Raw genomic sequence first — 14329 nt, 5'->3', positions numbered from 1 at the left:
GCTTTCTATGCCTTCCTTGCCCCGTCCACTACGAGTTACTTTGCTACCTAGGAAGCAGAATTCCTTAACTTTATCTACTTCGTTACCAGCAATCCTGATGTTTAGTTTGTCGCTACTCTGATTTCTGCTACTTCTCATTACTTTCGTCTTTGTTTTATTTACTCTCAGTCCAGATTCTGTACTCATTAGATTTTTCGTTCCATTCAGCAGAGTCTGCAATTCTTCACCACTTTCACTGAGGATAGCAATGTCATCAGCGATTCTTAACACTAATATCCTTTCATTCTGAATTTTAATGCCACTAATGCACCTTTCCTTTATTTCCGTCATTGCTTCTTCCATGCACAGACTGAGCATTAGGGGCGAAACGCTACATCCCCGTCTTACACCAGTTTCAATCTGTGCATTCCGTTCTTGGTATTCCGCTCTTACTGTTCCCTTTTGGTTCTTATACAAAATGTATATTACCCGTCTTTCCCTATAACTTGCCTCCTATATTTTTCAGAATTTCGAAAATCCTGCACCATTTTACATTGTCGAATGCTTTTTCCAGGTCGATAAATCCTATGAAATTGTCTTGATTTTTTTCCGGCCTTGCTTCCATTATCAACCACATCAGAACTGACTCTCTGGTGGCTTAACCCCTCCCAGAGCCAAACCGATCGTCACCTAACACATTCTCAGTTTTCTTTTCCATTCTTCTGTGTATTATTCTTGTCACTGACTTGGATGCATGGTTGCCAATTGTGTTATAATTCTCGAACTTGTCGGCTCTTGCAGTCTTGGGAATTGTGTGGATGACGTTTTTGCTAAAGCCTGATGTTATATCTCCAATCTCATTTATTCTATAAACCAACATTAGTAATAATTTTTTTCTACTTCCCTCAATGATTTTGGAAATTCTCATGGAATGTAGTCTATCCATTCTGCCTTATTTGATCTTAAATCTTACAAAGCTCTTCTCTATTCTGATTCTAGTTCTGGAACCCTTATCTCTTCCCCATACCTGTTTCTTCTTCCATCACGACATCAGATAAGACCTTCCCCTCAAAGGGGTCCTCAATGTACTCCTTCCATCTATCAGCCCACTCCTCTCCATTTAACAGTGGAATCCCATTGCACTCGTAATGTTACTACCCTTGCTCTTAATTTCACTGAAGGCTGCTTTGACTTTTCTATATGCTGAGGCAGTCCTTGCGAATATCATTTCTTTTTCGATTCCTTCACGTTCTTCAAGAAGCCATTTCGCCTTAGCTTTGCTGCACTTCCTGTTTACTTCATTCCTTTGTGACTTGTTTTTCTGTGTTCCTGAATCTCCCGGAAAATTTTTCTACTTTCTTCTTCCGTCGGTCAGAATAATTATTTCCTCTGTTAGTCATGGTTTCTTCGCAGTTAACCTCCGTGTACCTAGGTTTCTCTCTCCAACTTCTATGACTGGCCGTTAATGCAGTACTTTACATTGCCTTCTGCATCGTCGTGCTGTTGATCATCGCTGATTCATCCGATTTTTCGGAGCATTTCTGCACACCAAGGACAAGAGTGCCCTTAATCTCCGTTCGCTCCTCCGCCCTCTTTGACAAGGCCGTTGGCAGAATGACGTTGACTTCTTATGCAGGAAGTCTTCGTCCGCCATTGCTGATGATTTTTATTCAGAGATTTAGCAGTGACGAGGTTGGAACCTGGGACTGAGGACGTTTTGATGACTATTCGAAGCGCTACCCCTAGACCTGAACGTCACTAATAACTCTAATTTTTCTTAATATCTAAGAAATAACCTGATGGATGGCAATACTCTAATGTCGTTAACAGGTTTGCTGTTTTTCTCCTTGTTAGCCCCTGAATTTCATTCTTTATGACTTCTTACTTTATCGCAGTATTCCTTTCCATTAATTATTTAGTGAAGGAAATCGAGCTCTGCGGGCGCAGCGCTAGGGAGGGAGGTTCCCGTCTCCCGGGTAGCTGTCAGCTGCGGTCGTCATAGATGCCATGGCTACTGTACCTTGTGTTTCGATTATGGTGAGATGACTGCGAGGCACTGAGGAGCATGCGCACTGATGATTTGATGACGTAGACACAGCATAATATGGTAATCACGCAACTTGTCCAGCCGCAGTCACTCCTTGAAGCACTGACATAGTGACCCAGACGAATATTTCAGATGCAACGCACACAAGCTTTCATGGTTAGGTTTAACCGTCTTGTGTTTTCAGTACTCGTCTAGTGTCGAATTAAATGGTTGGTTGGTTTTTTGGGGAAGGAGACCAGACAGCGTGATATCGGTCTCATCGGATTAGGGAAGGATGGGGAAGGAAGTCGGCCGTGCCCTTTCAGAGGAACCATCCCGGAATTTGCCTGGAGTGATTTAGGGAAATCACGGAAAACCTAAATCAGGATGGCCGGACGCGGGATTGAACCGTCGTCCTCCCGAATGCGAGTCCAGTGTCTAACCACTGCGCCACCTCGCTCGGTGTCGAATTAAATGACACTACTACAGTTCGCTAGAGTTAGTAATTGCACGAGTTTCATTTCACATCCTGTGGTAAACTGATCCGCAACTTTTTAAGCCCTACCATGAACCGTGAGCTTGTCGTCGGTGGGTAGGCTTGCGTGCCTCAGCGACACAGATAGCCGTACCGTATGTGCAAACCCGAAGGAGGGGTATCTGTTGAGGGTCCAGAAAGCTTGTGGTTCCTGAAGAGGGCAGCTTCCTTTTCAATAGTTGCAGGAGCAACAGTCAGGATGATTTACTGATCTAGCCTTGTAAAATCGACCAAAACGGCCTTGATGTGCTGGTACTATGAGCGGCTGAAAGCGAGGGGAAACTGCAGCTGTAATTTTTCCCGAGGGCGTACAGATGTACTGTATGGTTAAATGATGATGCCATATCATCTTGGGTAAAATATTCCGATCGGAACTCCGGGCAGGGACTACTCAGGAGGATACTGTCATCAGGAGAAAAAAAGCTGGTGTTCTGCGGATTGGAGAGTGGAATGTCAGAGCCCTTAATTGCGCAGGCAGGTCAGAAAATCTCAGAAAGGAAATGGATAAGTTAAAGTTAGATACAGTGGGACTCAATGAAGTTCAGAGGCAGGTCAGGTGAATACAGGGTTGTCAATACAAAATCAAAATGTCGGTAATGAAGGAGAAGGTTTAATAAAGAATGAAAAATAGGAATGCGGAGAACCTACTATGAACAGCATAGTGAAGGAATTATTGCAGCAAAGATAGACACGAAGCCCAGACCAATCACAGCAGTACAAGTTCTCATGCCAACTACCTCCGCAGATGGTGAAGAGATTGGCGAAATGTGTGGTGGAATAGAAAAAACTATTCAGATACTTAAAGGAGACTAAAATTTAATAATGATATGGGACTGGAATTCAATAGCAGGAAATGGAAGAGAAGGAAAAATAGTAGGTGAATATGGACGGGGCGAAAGGAACGAAAGACGAATCCGCTTGGTAGAATTTCACGCAGTCCATAATGTAACCATTGCCAACATTTTGTTCAAGAATCACGAAAGAAGGTTTCATACGTGGAAGAGACCTGGAGACACGGGAATGTTTCAGACTGATTATACATAAGAGACAAAGAAACTGGTACATTTGGATAATATCGTGTAGGTGCCACGCGACCACCCAAAAGGGCAGCAACACGACGTGGCACGGACGACTACAGTTTGATGTAGTGCTGGAGAGAACTGACACCATGACTCCTGCAGGGCTGTCCATAAATCCATAAGAGAACGAGGGGGTTGAGATCTCTTCTGATCAGCACGTTACAAGGCATCCCAGATACGTTCAGTTTTGTTCATTGTATGGTGTTTGGTTGTCAGCGGAAGTGTTTAAACTCAGAAGAGTGTTCCTGGATCTACTCTGTAGCAGTTCTGGACATGTGGGGTATGGAATTCTCCTACTGGAATTGCCCAAGTCCGTCGGAATGCACTATAGACAGGAATGGATGCGTACGTGTCATCTGCCAGTGTCTCATCTAGACGTGTCAGGGGTCTCATATCACTGCAACATCACCCCCTCCCCCCCCCCCCCAACCCTAATTATAGAGTCTCCACGTGAACGATCTCCTCTATACAATTTGAAACGAGACTTGTCCGACCATCAACATGTTCCCAGTCATCACTAGTCCAATGACGATGTTGACAGGTCCAGGCGAGGCGTAAAGCACAGCGTCGTGATGTCATCAAGGGTCCAAGAGTGGGCCTTCGGCTCCGAAAGCCCATATCGACGATGTTTGGTTGAATGGTTCGCACATTGACACATTGTAATGGCCCAACGTTGAAATCTGCAGCAATTTGCGTAAGGGTTGTACCTGTGTCACATTGAACGATTCTCTTCATTCTTCGTTCGCTCAGTTCTTGGAGGATCTTTTTCCGGCCGCAGCATTGTCAAAGATTTGATGTTTTACCGGATTTCTGATATTCACGATACACTCGTGAAATGGTAGTGCGGGAAAATCCCCACTTCATCGCTATCTCGGAGATGTTGTGTCCCACCGCTCGTGCGCCTACTGTAACACCACGTTCAAACTCTCTTAAATTTTGATAACCTGCCATTGTAGCAGTAGTAACCGATATAACAACTGCGCCAGACACATGTTGTCTTTTATAGACATTGCCGACCACAATGCCGTATTCTGTCTTTTTACATATTTCTGTATTTGAATACGCATACCTATAGCTGTTCCTTTGGCGCTTCAGACAGAGATTTCACAACCAGATGTTAAATAGTAAGACATTTCCAAGGGGAGATGAGGACTCTGACCACAATATATTGGTTATGAACTGTAGATTAAACGTGAAGAAACTGCAAAAAGGTGTGAAACTAAGAAGATGGGAACTGGATGAAATGAAAGAACCAGAGGTCGTTGAGAGTTTCAGAGGGAGCATTATCGAACGATTGAAAATAGCAGAGAAAAGGAAAACAATAGAAGAAGAATGTGTAGCTTTAAGAGATGAAATATTGAATGCCGCGGAGGATCAAATAGGTAAAAAGACGAGACTTAGTAGAAATCCTTGGATAGCACAAGAGATAATGAATTTAATTCATGATACTGCGAGAAGAATATGACGGAGCTCTGATAGATCTAAGTGGAAACAAGGCCCCGAGAGTAGACAACATTCCGTTCGAATTACTGATAATCTTGGGAGACCCACCTGTGAGGCAACTCTCCCATCTCGTGAGCAGAATGTATGCAACAGACGAAATACCCTCAGATTCCTACAATAATTTAATAATTCAAATTCCAAAGGAACCAGGTGCTGACGGATGTGAAAATTACTATTATTTAAATAAGACATGGCTGCAAAAAACTAACAAGAATTCTATACAAAAGAATGGAAAAACTGGTAGAAGTAGACCTCGGTGGAGATCGCATTGGATTCCGGAAAAATGTAGGAGCACGCGAGGCAAGACTGACGCTACTACTTTTCATGGAAGTTAAATTAAGAAAAAGTAAACCTACGTTTATAGCAATTGTAGAACCAGAGAAAACTTTTGACAAAGTTGTCAGGAATACTCTAAATTTCTGAGGATAGAAGGAATAAAATACAGGGAGTTCAAATGGCTCTGGGCACAATGGGACTTAACAGCGGAGGTCATCAGTCCCCTAGAACTTAGAACTACTTAAACCTAACTAATCTAAGGACATCACACACATCCATGCCCGAGGCAGGATTCGAACCTGCGATCGTAGTGGTCCCGCGGTTTCAGACTGCAGTGCCTAGAACCGCTCGTCCACACCGGCCGGCAAAATACAGGGAGTGAAAAGCTATTTATGAGTTGCATAGAAACCAGACGGCAGTTATAAGAGGAGAATGAAACGGAAGCAATAGTTGAGCAGGGAGTGAGACAGGGTTGCAGCCTATCCCCGATTTTATTCATTCTGTATATTCAACAAGTAGTAAAGGACCAAAATAAAATTTGGAGTAGGAATTAAAGGTCAGGAGGAACAAATAAAAACTTTTTGGTTTGCTGAAGGCATTGTAATTCTCTCAGAGACAACAAAGGGTTTGTAAGAACAGTTGAATGGAATGGACATTGCCTTGAAAGGAGGATATAACATGAGTGTCGACAAAAGCAAAACAAAGATTATGGGGTGTCGTCGAATTAAATAGTTAATGCTGTGGGAATATGATTAGACAACGTAGGTAACGAGACGCTTAAAGTAGTAGATGACTTTTGCTAATTGGTCAGCATAAAAAGTGATGACGGCCGAAGTAGAGAGGATATAAAATGTTGACTGACAATGGCAGGAAAAGCGTTTCTAAAGGAGAGAAATTTGTTAACATCAACTACAGATTCAAGATTATTCAAAAATTATCCCACCCAAATGTACGGTACTTGCCAACTTGCCGTCGTTTTTCTTTTTTCTTTTTTTCAAGAGACCTCAAATTCTCACGAAAAAATTCAAAATGTTGCCTACTTGCTAAAGACTATTAGAGAAATCGCTTTGAAGGAACTTCCATAAAAACACATCCGTCAATTCTGTATAAATTTAGTGCACCTTCTTTGACAGGCGTGCTCAAATACGCGTGGTTTGCATCGAAGTTGATCGAAATAGAACAGCCTTTTGGATTCTAAAGGAAGTGATTTTCCGGTATTGCTTCTGAGAAATCTGTATGCCTGCATTAAATGTGCTTGGTCCTCTACGAATTTGTGTTTCGATTGCTTCTACGACAAATTTTATTCTAGCACAGTAAGCGATGCAAGCGATAGCGATAAGGCGATTCTGTAATCTATTCTGTAACAAACGGAATACACATTTGAAGTAAGTTTGGTGTAATGATTGATTTATTAATGAAACTACTACGGGGAAAATGACTACCTTTCTTTGGATAATTTTGCATGACATACACCATTTAATCACAGAGCGGATGGAGGGAAAGCCCCCGCGTGGGATAAAAACCCTAGTGAGTTTTTGAAGTGAATGCCATCGAATCAGGAGTTGACCACCAAGTGGAAGGTTTGTTTTATTGTATTGTAACTCACCGTTCCATGAAAGTTTGTCCGGGCAGGTCGTTCCAGAGCAGAGAAAACGAGACACCAATTTTTAACTACTTACATGTAATTTTTCTGATGCTTTACATCAACAGCGAACAATGTAGGATTTGACAAAAAGGACTTACTCGTTAACATTACTGAACCTAAGCCTCTCTTCGCTTGGAAATGATTGTTCCAGTTGATCCTCTTATTCAGAAACGCCACATTTGTCAGGAAAAGGCGAATTGGGGCCTATTCTCGAAGGTGTTGTGGTAAATTCCCCCAGCTCCTACAATGTGAAAAAAATTCTTCAATGGTAACCCCCGCAAAAGATGACATTCATAACGCAATGCATGAGAATATCTCAACTGAAGATATAATTCCGTCGTATAAAATAAAGATTTAGGGAAAACTTCGTGGCAAAGCATTGAAATCTGAGCCTCTATCCACAACACTCATTAAAGATCGAATGGAACAATAACGTAGAGGAAAAGTGAAGCTTGTTACTGAGAACGTAAGTACCAAAGAAAGAAGAAATGGCTACTGTAGAAACAAAACGTCGTAAGCTAAATTTCATAACAACAATTAAAAAAAACTGAACTATTTTAAGTTACCTTAATAATCCTTTCGTGGAGAAGGATTGTTATTTCTGTTCAAGTATCTGTAAGAACTATGTTCAAATTTACGAGACATTCTCAGATCATTATTGTGCTGGTTACGATACATTAACGCTACAAAGGGTTATTTCAGGTGTTTTTACTATGTTGTTGTCCATTTTTATCCGTGTTTTTCTCAAATGGAGCAAAGACCCACACTGCAGTTTTTACCAATTTTGTGGAGTAGAACATCGAAATTTTTGTTTTAGCCAAACTATCAATTTCTCAGTATTTAATAGTAATAGAGCTGGAATCTGGATGGGTTGTAGGAAATAAAGTAACGTAAAACTTCAATTTCAAGTCACGGGAATATCTACACTGATCAGCCAGAACATTACGACCACCGACCTACCCTCGGTATAAACCCGTCCACTCGATAGCAGCGTCACCTGTCGAGGAATTACTGCTAGTCAGACACACGCACGGTGCATGTAGCGTCAGTGAGCGTGCTGTCCGTGAGTAGATCTGAATTGGAGGGCACCTTGTTATGGCTTGGAGGCTCGACACGAGTATTTCGGAAACTGCACGACTTATCGGGTGTTCGAGGAGTGCGATGATGGGTGTCTTCAACAAGTGGCGAAACTAAGGTGAAACCACGTCCAGGTGCCCTGTGGTTGGGCGACCACCCCTCATTACAGATGTCGGCGATCTGTGGCGGAACTAACATCAGACTTTACTGCTGGGCAGAGTATAAGTGTATCTGAACACACAATGCACAGAAAACTCCCATCTATAGTCTTCCGCAGCCGACGATCCATGCATATGCCAATGTTGACTCAAAAACGGCAACTACGATTAAAATGGGCACGTGACCATCGGCTCTGAAAGTTTTCGCAGTGGCAGAGCATTGCCAGCAGTTCTTTGACACCTGTACTGCGGGGCGGTGGAAAGCTGGAGATCATTGCAGATGAGCATCTGCGTGTTTTCTGTAACCGTGTCGCATGAATCTACCTTGACAGAGATTGGTAAGGTGTTGTTCTTTATGTTGATTTGGCTTCATGCTCACTCTTCTTTCGGCCATTTGCTCTCTGTTGGATTGGGGACTGTGATGGAGGTATCTGAAGATTAAGTACATTTGTAGAATAGACATTTTCAAATTTCATTGCCGGCGTATCTGTCCTCTAGAGGTGGATGTACTGATCGAAGTAAACTGGATATTATTGAATCTACGTCAATTTAAGTACGGAGACAGGATTATAATTTTCATGTCGAGTCTTAAATGATTGCTTCGTATAATAACTGCTGGTTAGCCGCAAACTTATAAGAGTGCGGACTATCGTCCTCAGAAATGGTCATCTCTTTGCAAAACGACCGAAAGAGTTCCAAGTAAAAAAACTATATTTAACCTTCATATATCGTTGCTAACTTGAAAATGTCGGCTACAAACCGTATGATGTTATAGGTAAGGCAAGCCAAAATATTTAAAGGATTCAAACGCGAGAGACTACAAGAACCTATTGTTTTAAATTATTGCAGAGCCTGACGGTAGGTTTGCGAAAGTCACATGCGAAACATTCACGTGGGCATCCATTGGTGCAGTGGAGCACTTGCAATGTACCATGACGGCCAAAAAGTACCGTACGGTGGTTGCAAATCACGTACATCCCTTCACGACCATCATATTTCTCGATGGAAGTGGTATTTTTCACCAAGATAATGCGCCATATCACAAGCTGATGAGTGTGAAGAGTGGTTGGAGGAACACAGTGGCGAGTGTCAATTGATTTGCTGGCTCCACAACTCACCAGATGTGAGCCCGATAGAACGCATCTGAGATGTGATAAAACGTCCTCTCCGAAATTTGCGAGAATTGGGTAAGCTGTGTGTGCAGAGGTGGTGCCACCTCGCTCAAACGGCCCACCAAGGACTGACTGCTTCCATGCCACGAGGCGTCGCCGTTGTTATCCATGCCAAAGGTGACCACAGTGCCTATTAGGTAGGTCGTCATAATCTTAATGGCCGATCAGTATACACCTCGTTGACTACAATATTACTAAAATTGAAAATTACGTGGCTTTACCCCAATCTACCCTACTTTGCACGACGCGATAGAACACATGGGCAGGATTTAAACGTACACCATCAAACATAACAACCATGAAACTGAGCTATGGTCGCTAGGTCGAAACGCGATTAATGTCGCACGAAAAACCGCTAGCAAGGTACTAAAGACAAGTCCCTTTGCAGTATACCTAAGAGTCTCAACAATTCGTGATTAACGGATCTGACGGCCCCTGTAAAGTCACCGGTTTTTCTAGTTGGTAATTGACAGATTAGGATTGACCGGCCCTGGCTAAAACTCGGCGAAGTCGGTAGAGCGATGATACTGTTATTAGGTAAAGACGACGTTACAAAAAACAGTGCTGAGCTGAACTCTCGACGTGTGCGTGATATTTACTTCACCAGTTGTGACCAATTTTACGCTACTCGTCGTAATTAACTCGTTTATATTCGATGGTTTAGCAGTTGCTATAAAAGTATTAACGATAAGTTCAGTTTAGTTCCACCGACACGAACCTACCCATAGTTTGGTTGTAATTTCGAATCTCTAATAAGTCGTAACGTATATATATATATATATATATATATATATATATATATATATATATATATATATATATATATATATATATATATATGCGCTGAGCGCTTCAGTGAAATATTATAGCAGCACGAAAAGATCACAGTTATGTGTATAAACAATTTTGTAATTTGGAGTCACAAATGCGTAAATTGGCAAGAAAGGGTGGTTTATTTGACAATAACAATCACTTCCTAACAAGGCCGTGAGGAAGAAACTTTCCCAGGTGGTGGTGGGGGGAATTTATAAAATATCTGCTTTAAAACTATTGCCACGTTCCAGAGTTCATTCGCAATTACGAATGAAGTTAATTGTCTATTACTGTTCAATGCCTAACTAGAGTTGAGTTCGAGTTATCTAATTAAAAAGTTCACTTCAGTCTAATATAAGGTAGTCCTCTATCTGAATTGTAAACGATGTTAGAGTTGAAGTCAGTGTTTCGTTTCACTGCGTCACAGTAGATCGCAATTATCAATCCTCGAAAAACAATCTAACCGCCCCTCCTTATACGAGTATGCAAACAAGTCTCACCAGCTTCGGCTAACTCTCGTAACGTAGTGACAATGGATCAAATTTTCCTTAGCCATTACTCCCGATTCTCAGAGAGTACACTCACGAAGTATTCTTTGAGAGCGTTGGTTCTACTTTGCTGATTTTAATTATAATGATTTTGCGATTTACTATGATTTTGAGTGAGAGGCACCCACATCCCTTGCTCATACTGTGGCATCAAGCAGTCAGGCCTGCAAGATGAGTGGTCTGCCAAGTGAGTGGATTTATTCTTATTTATCAGTAACATGAATAACTGATTATGAGCCACAAATTATTCTCCTCTTTGAATATTACGCAACGGAAACGGATAACGCACATCTGATTATTAGTAATTTACGCAAATCTGATTGTTCACTACGCACTGGCAATACCACATTTTCTTTCTTACCCAACGGCTTTGATCAACGCGTGACCATCGCACTGATTTTGAAAGGCGCACACATTATAAATTCTGGATATCATGACTACACACTATTCGAAGAACAAGGCCACCAATCTTTTTCTTTTCACTATCTTTTTTATTCCGATAAATTCTATTATGATTCAAAGGTAGCCCTAACACACCACTACATTTTATATAACAATTACACATGAGAAACTCCGCCCAGTAGGCATGGCTTTACATAAGTGATTCTCTACCTTATGGCCCCGTAATTATCTAACGCTACAGTTCACTTTCTGGATAGGATGGTGGATCTTTTGCTATATCTCACACTTCGACTCTCACACCCATCATCACGAAAATTTCCTCCAGACGGAGCGGTACAAAAAGGAACATGCATAACCCACTGCCTCTGAACCTATCTTGCTACTCTCCCATGCAAAACACACATACTTAAATTACATGAAATACATCACACTGGCAACATGGAATACTTCACAAAGAATAGTCACAACGTCAGCTTTCCCACTTCAATTAGTATTCATCCCAGTTTCATACGACACTGCCCCACTTCGTAACTTTTGTTTCCTACTACGCTGCTACGGTCGCAGGTTCGAATCCTGCCTCTGGCATGGGTGTGTGTGATGTCCTTAGGTTAGTTAGGTTTAAGTAGTTCTAAGTTCTAGGGGACTTATGACCTAAGCTGTTGAGTCCCATAGTGCTCAGAGCCATTTGAACCATTTTTTTTTTTTTCCTACTACGAACTCTGGAGGACATATGCACGTCTTCCTGTGCAATGCAAGCCAAGTGGCGTTGCTGGATAGACGGCTGACTCACCTTGCTTCTCTCTCAGAGTGTTAGAGTTTGAATCTAGCGTCACACGGAAACATAACACACAAAGTAATATTAAGAACATGTTCGTCACACACGCGAGTCCTCAGCTGATACCATGGACGAGTACTTCTCTTTATCCTTTGTCTCATACACACATTGAGACTCACACAGTACTCACCACGTGGAAGTACTCGTCTCTAATTTCAAGTCCTGCACAAGCCATTTCTTAAATATTTCCAACTTATAGTACACACGCCAGTAATTCAGCTTAACTGTAGCACTCGGAAGTATTTGAACTTAGTACTAGCTCTCGCAATTATTTCAACTTATTGCCACAAGTGTTTTACTGCGACCGTTGGTCACATCCGAAGATTACTACGGTCCTCTTAATATTACCTGCCTGTCAATAAATTCTCCCCCCAAAAGTTCCTGAAATAGAGAAATAATTATTCCAAACTACTCTTAAGTATTTCACATGCATACCATCTCTGCTCTCTTTTGTCTTTATGAAGCACACCTAAGACAGGTCTTACCAACACAAGATCCAGCGGCAGAGTGCTGAAACATAGCCGTTCTTCAGGTCATCTCGCACCTCCCTCAAGGTGGGGAAGCACCATGGTACCGTATTGGCCAGACACATTTCAGGCGCTCAAAGCTCGGGTAAATTTCATCTCTTTGGTTCCACCAAAGGTGACCAAAGGACCGTCTCAAAGATGATCATATATTGCACATTCACTATCTGTGGTTAGCAGACGACCATACATTCATTCATTTCGCAGATCTCACCAAATGGGATGTAGGGATTTATTTTGTTAGAGTGCACATGTGATCAATTAAATAAATAGTCATTCTTTCCTACACTGGTATCCGGCTTCGGTGTATTAAGTGAAATTGACTTATTATTACAAAAAATATGTTGTTCTGACAAGAATAACGAGGAATGTTGTACCTATTTTCAATGTCGGGTGGTACTGTACCGTTTCATGTGTTTGAGTTTACTGAGATTCTATCTTATTTTTGTAAGTCGATAAATTACTAACAAGGGAACCTCCCCATCGCACCCCCCTCAGATTTAGTTATAATTTGGCACAGTGGATAGGCCTTGAAAAACTGAACACAGATCAATCGAGAAAACAGGAAGAAGTTGTGTGGAACTATGAAAAAAATAAGCAAAATATACAAACTGAGTAGTCCATGTGCAACATAGGCAACGTCAAGGAGGGTGCAAACTCAAGAGCGCCGTGGTCCCGTGGTTAGCGTAAGCAGCTGCGGGACGACAGGTCCTTCGTTCAAATCTCGCTTCGAGTGAAAAATCTGTTGTCTTTACTTTCGCGAAGTTATGATGTGTCCGTTCGTTCATTGACGTCTCTGTTCACTGTAATAAGTTTAGTGTCTGTGTTTTGCAACCGCACCGCAAAACCGTGCGATTATTGGACGAAAGGACGTGCCTCTCCAATCGGAACTGAAAACATTTGGTCGCATGGTCGTAGGTCAACCGATTCGTCCACAGGAAAACACGTCTGATGTATTCTATACGGCAGTGGTGACGGCATGTGCGTCACATGACAGGAATATGTTATCGACCCACCTATCTTGTACACTTGGCGAATGGGTAAAAAGATTCTTCTACCTTGCCCGATTTGGGTTTTCTTGTGGATGTGATAATCACTCCCAAAAAAGTGATGAAAGCATAAGAGTTTGTCACATAAACTGCAACAAATGAATGCAATAGTTTCACAGTCGCACAATTTTCCCTGTGCTCTGTCAAAACATATGATTTTAAAGTTTTCAAATTTTTCCGTGTGTAGACCGTCAAATCCTGCATATGTCCAAGCAAATCTAAACATGTACTGGAATTTTGGAGAGCGAAGTTGATTATGTGTGAGTGCCTGAACTTTGATAATTGTCTGAAAATAAAAAATTAAACTCTTCGCTCGAGGGAAGACTTGAACCAAGGACCTCTCGTTCCGCAGCTGCTCACGCTAACCACCGGACCACGGCACTGCCGTGCTCAACTAGTCCTTGATGTTGCCTATCTTGCACATGGACTACTCAGTTTGTATATTTTGCTTATTTTTTTCATAGTTCCACACAACTTCTTGTTTTCTCTATTGATCTGAGGGGGGTGCGATGGGAAGGTTCCCTTGTAAGTATAAGGTTCTTGTTTCAATTACTGGTTATTATCCAAATAATAGTTTTAAATGGAACTTTGGTTACTTGTTCACTTTTCAAGGAATTTGGAACTTGGGGAAATTTTTGGGGTTGCTATTCTTTCTTTTTTCCATTTCTCGTCCGAGCAAGTAGCATTACACCCCCTTCTTAGTTATTA

This window comes from Schistocerca nitens, chromosome 7 (assembly GCF_023898315.1).
Source record: "Schistocerca nitens isolate TAMUIC-IGC-003100 chromosome 7, iqSchNite1.1, whole genome shotgun sequence".
Classification (NCBI taxonomy): Eukaryota; Metazoa; Arthropoda; class Insecta; order Orthoptera; family Acrididae; genus Schistocerca; species Schistocerca nitens.
Note: the sequence above shows the minus strand (reverse complement) of the source record.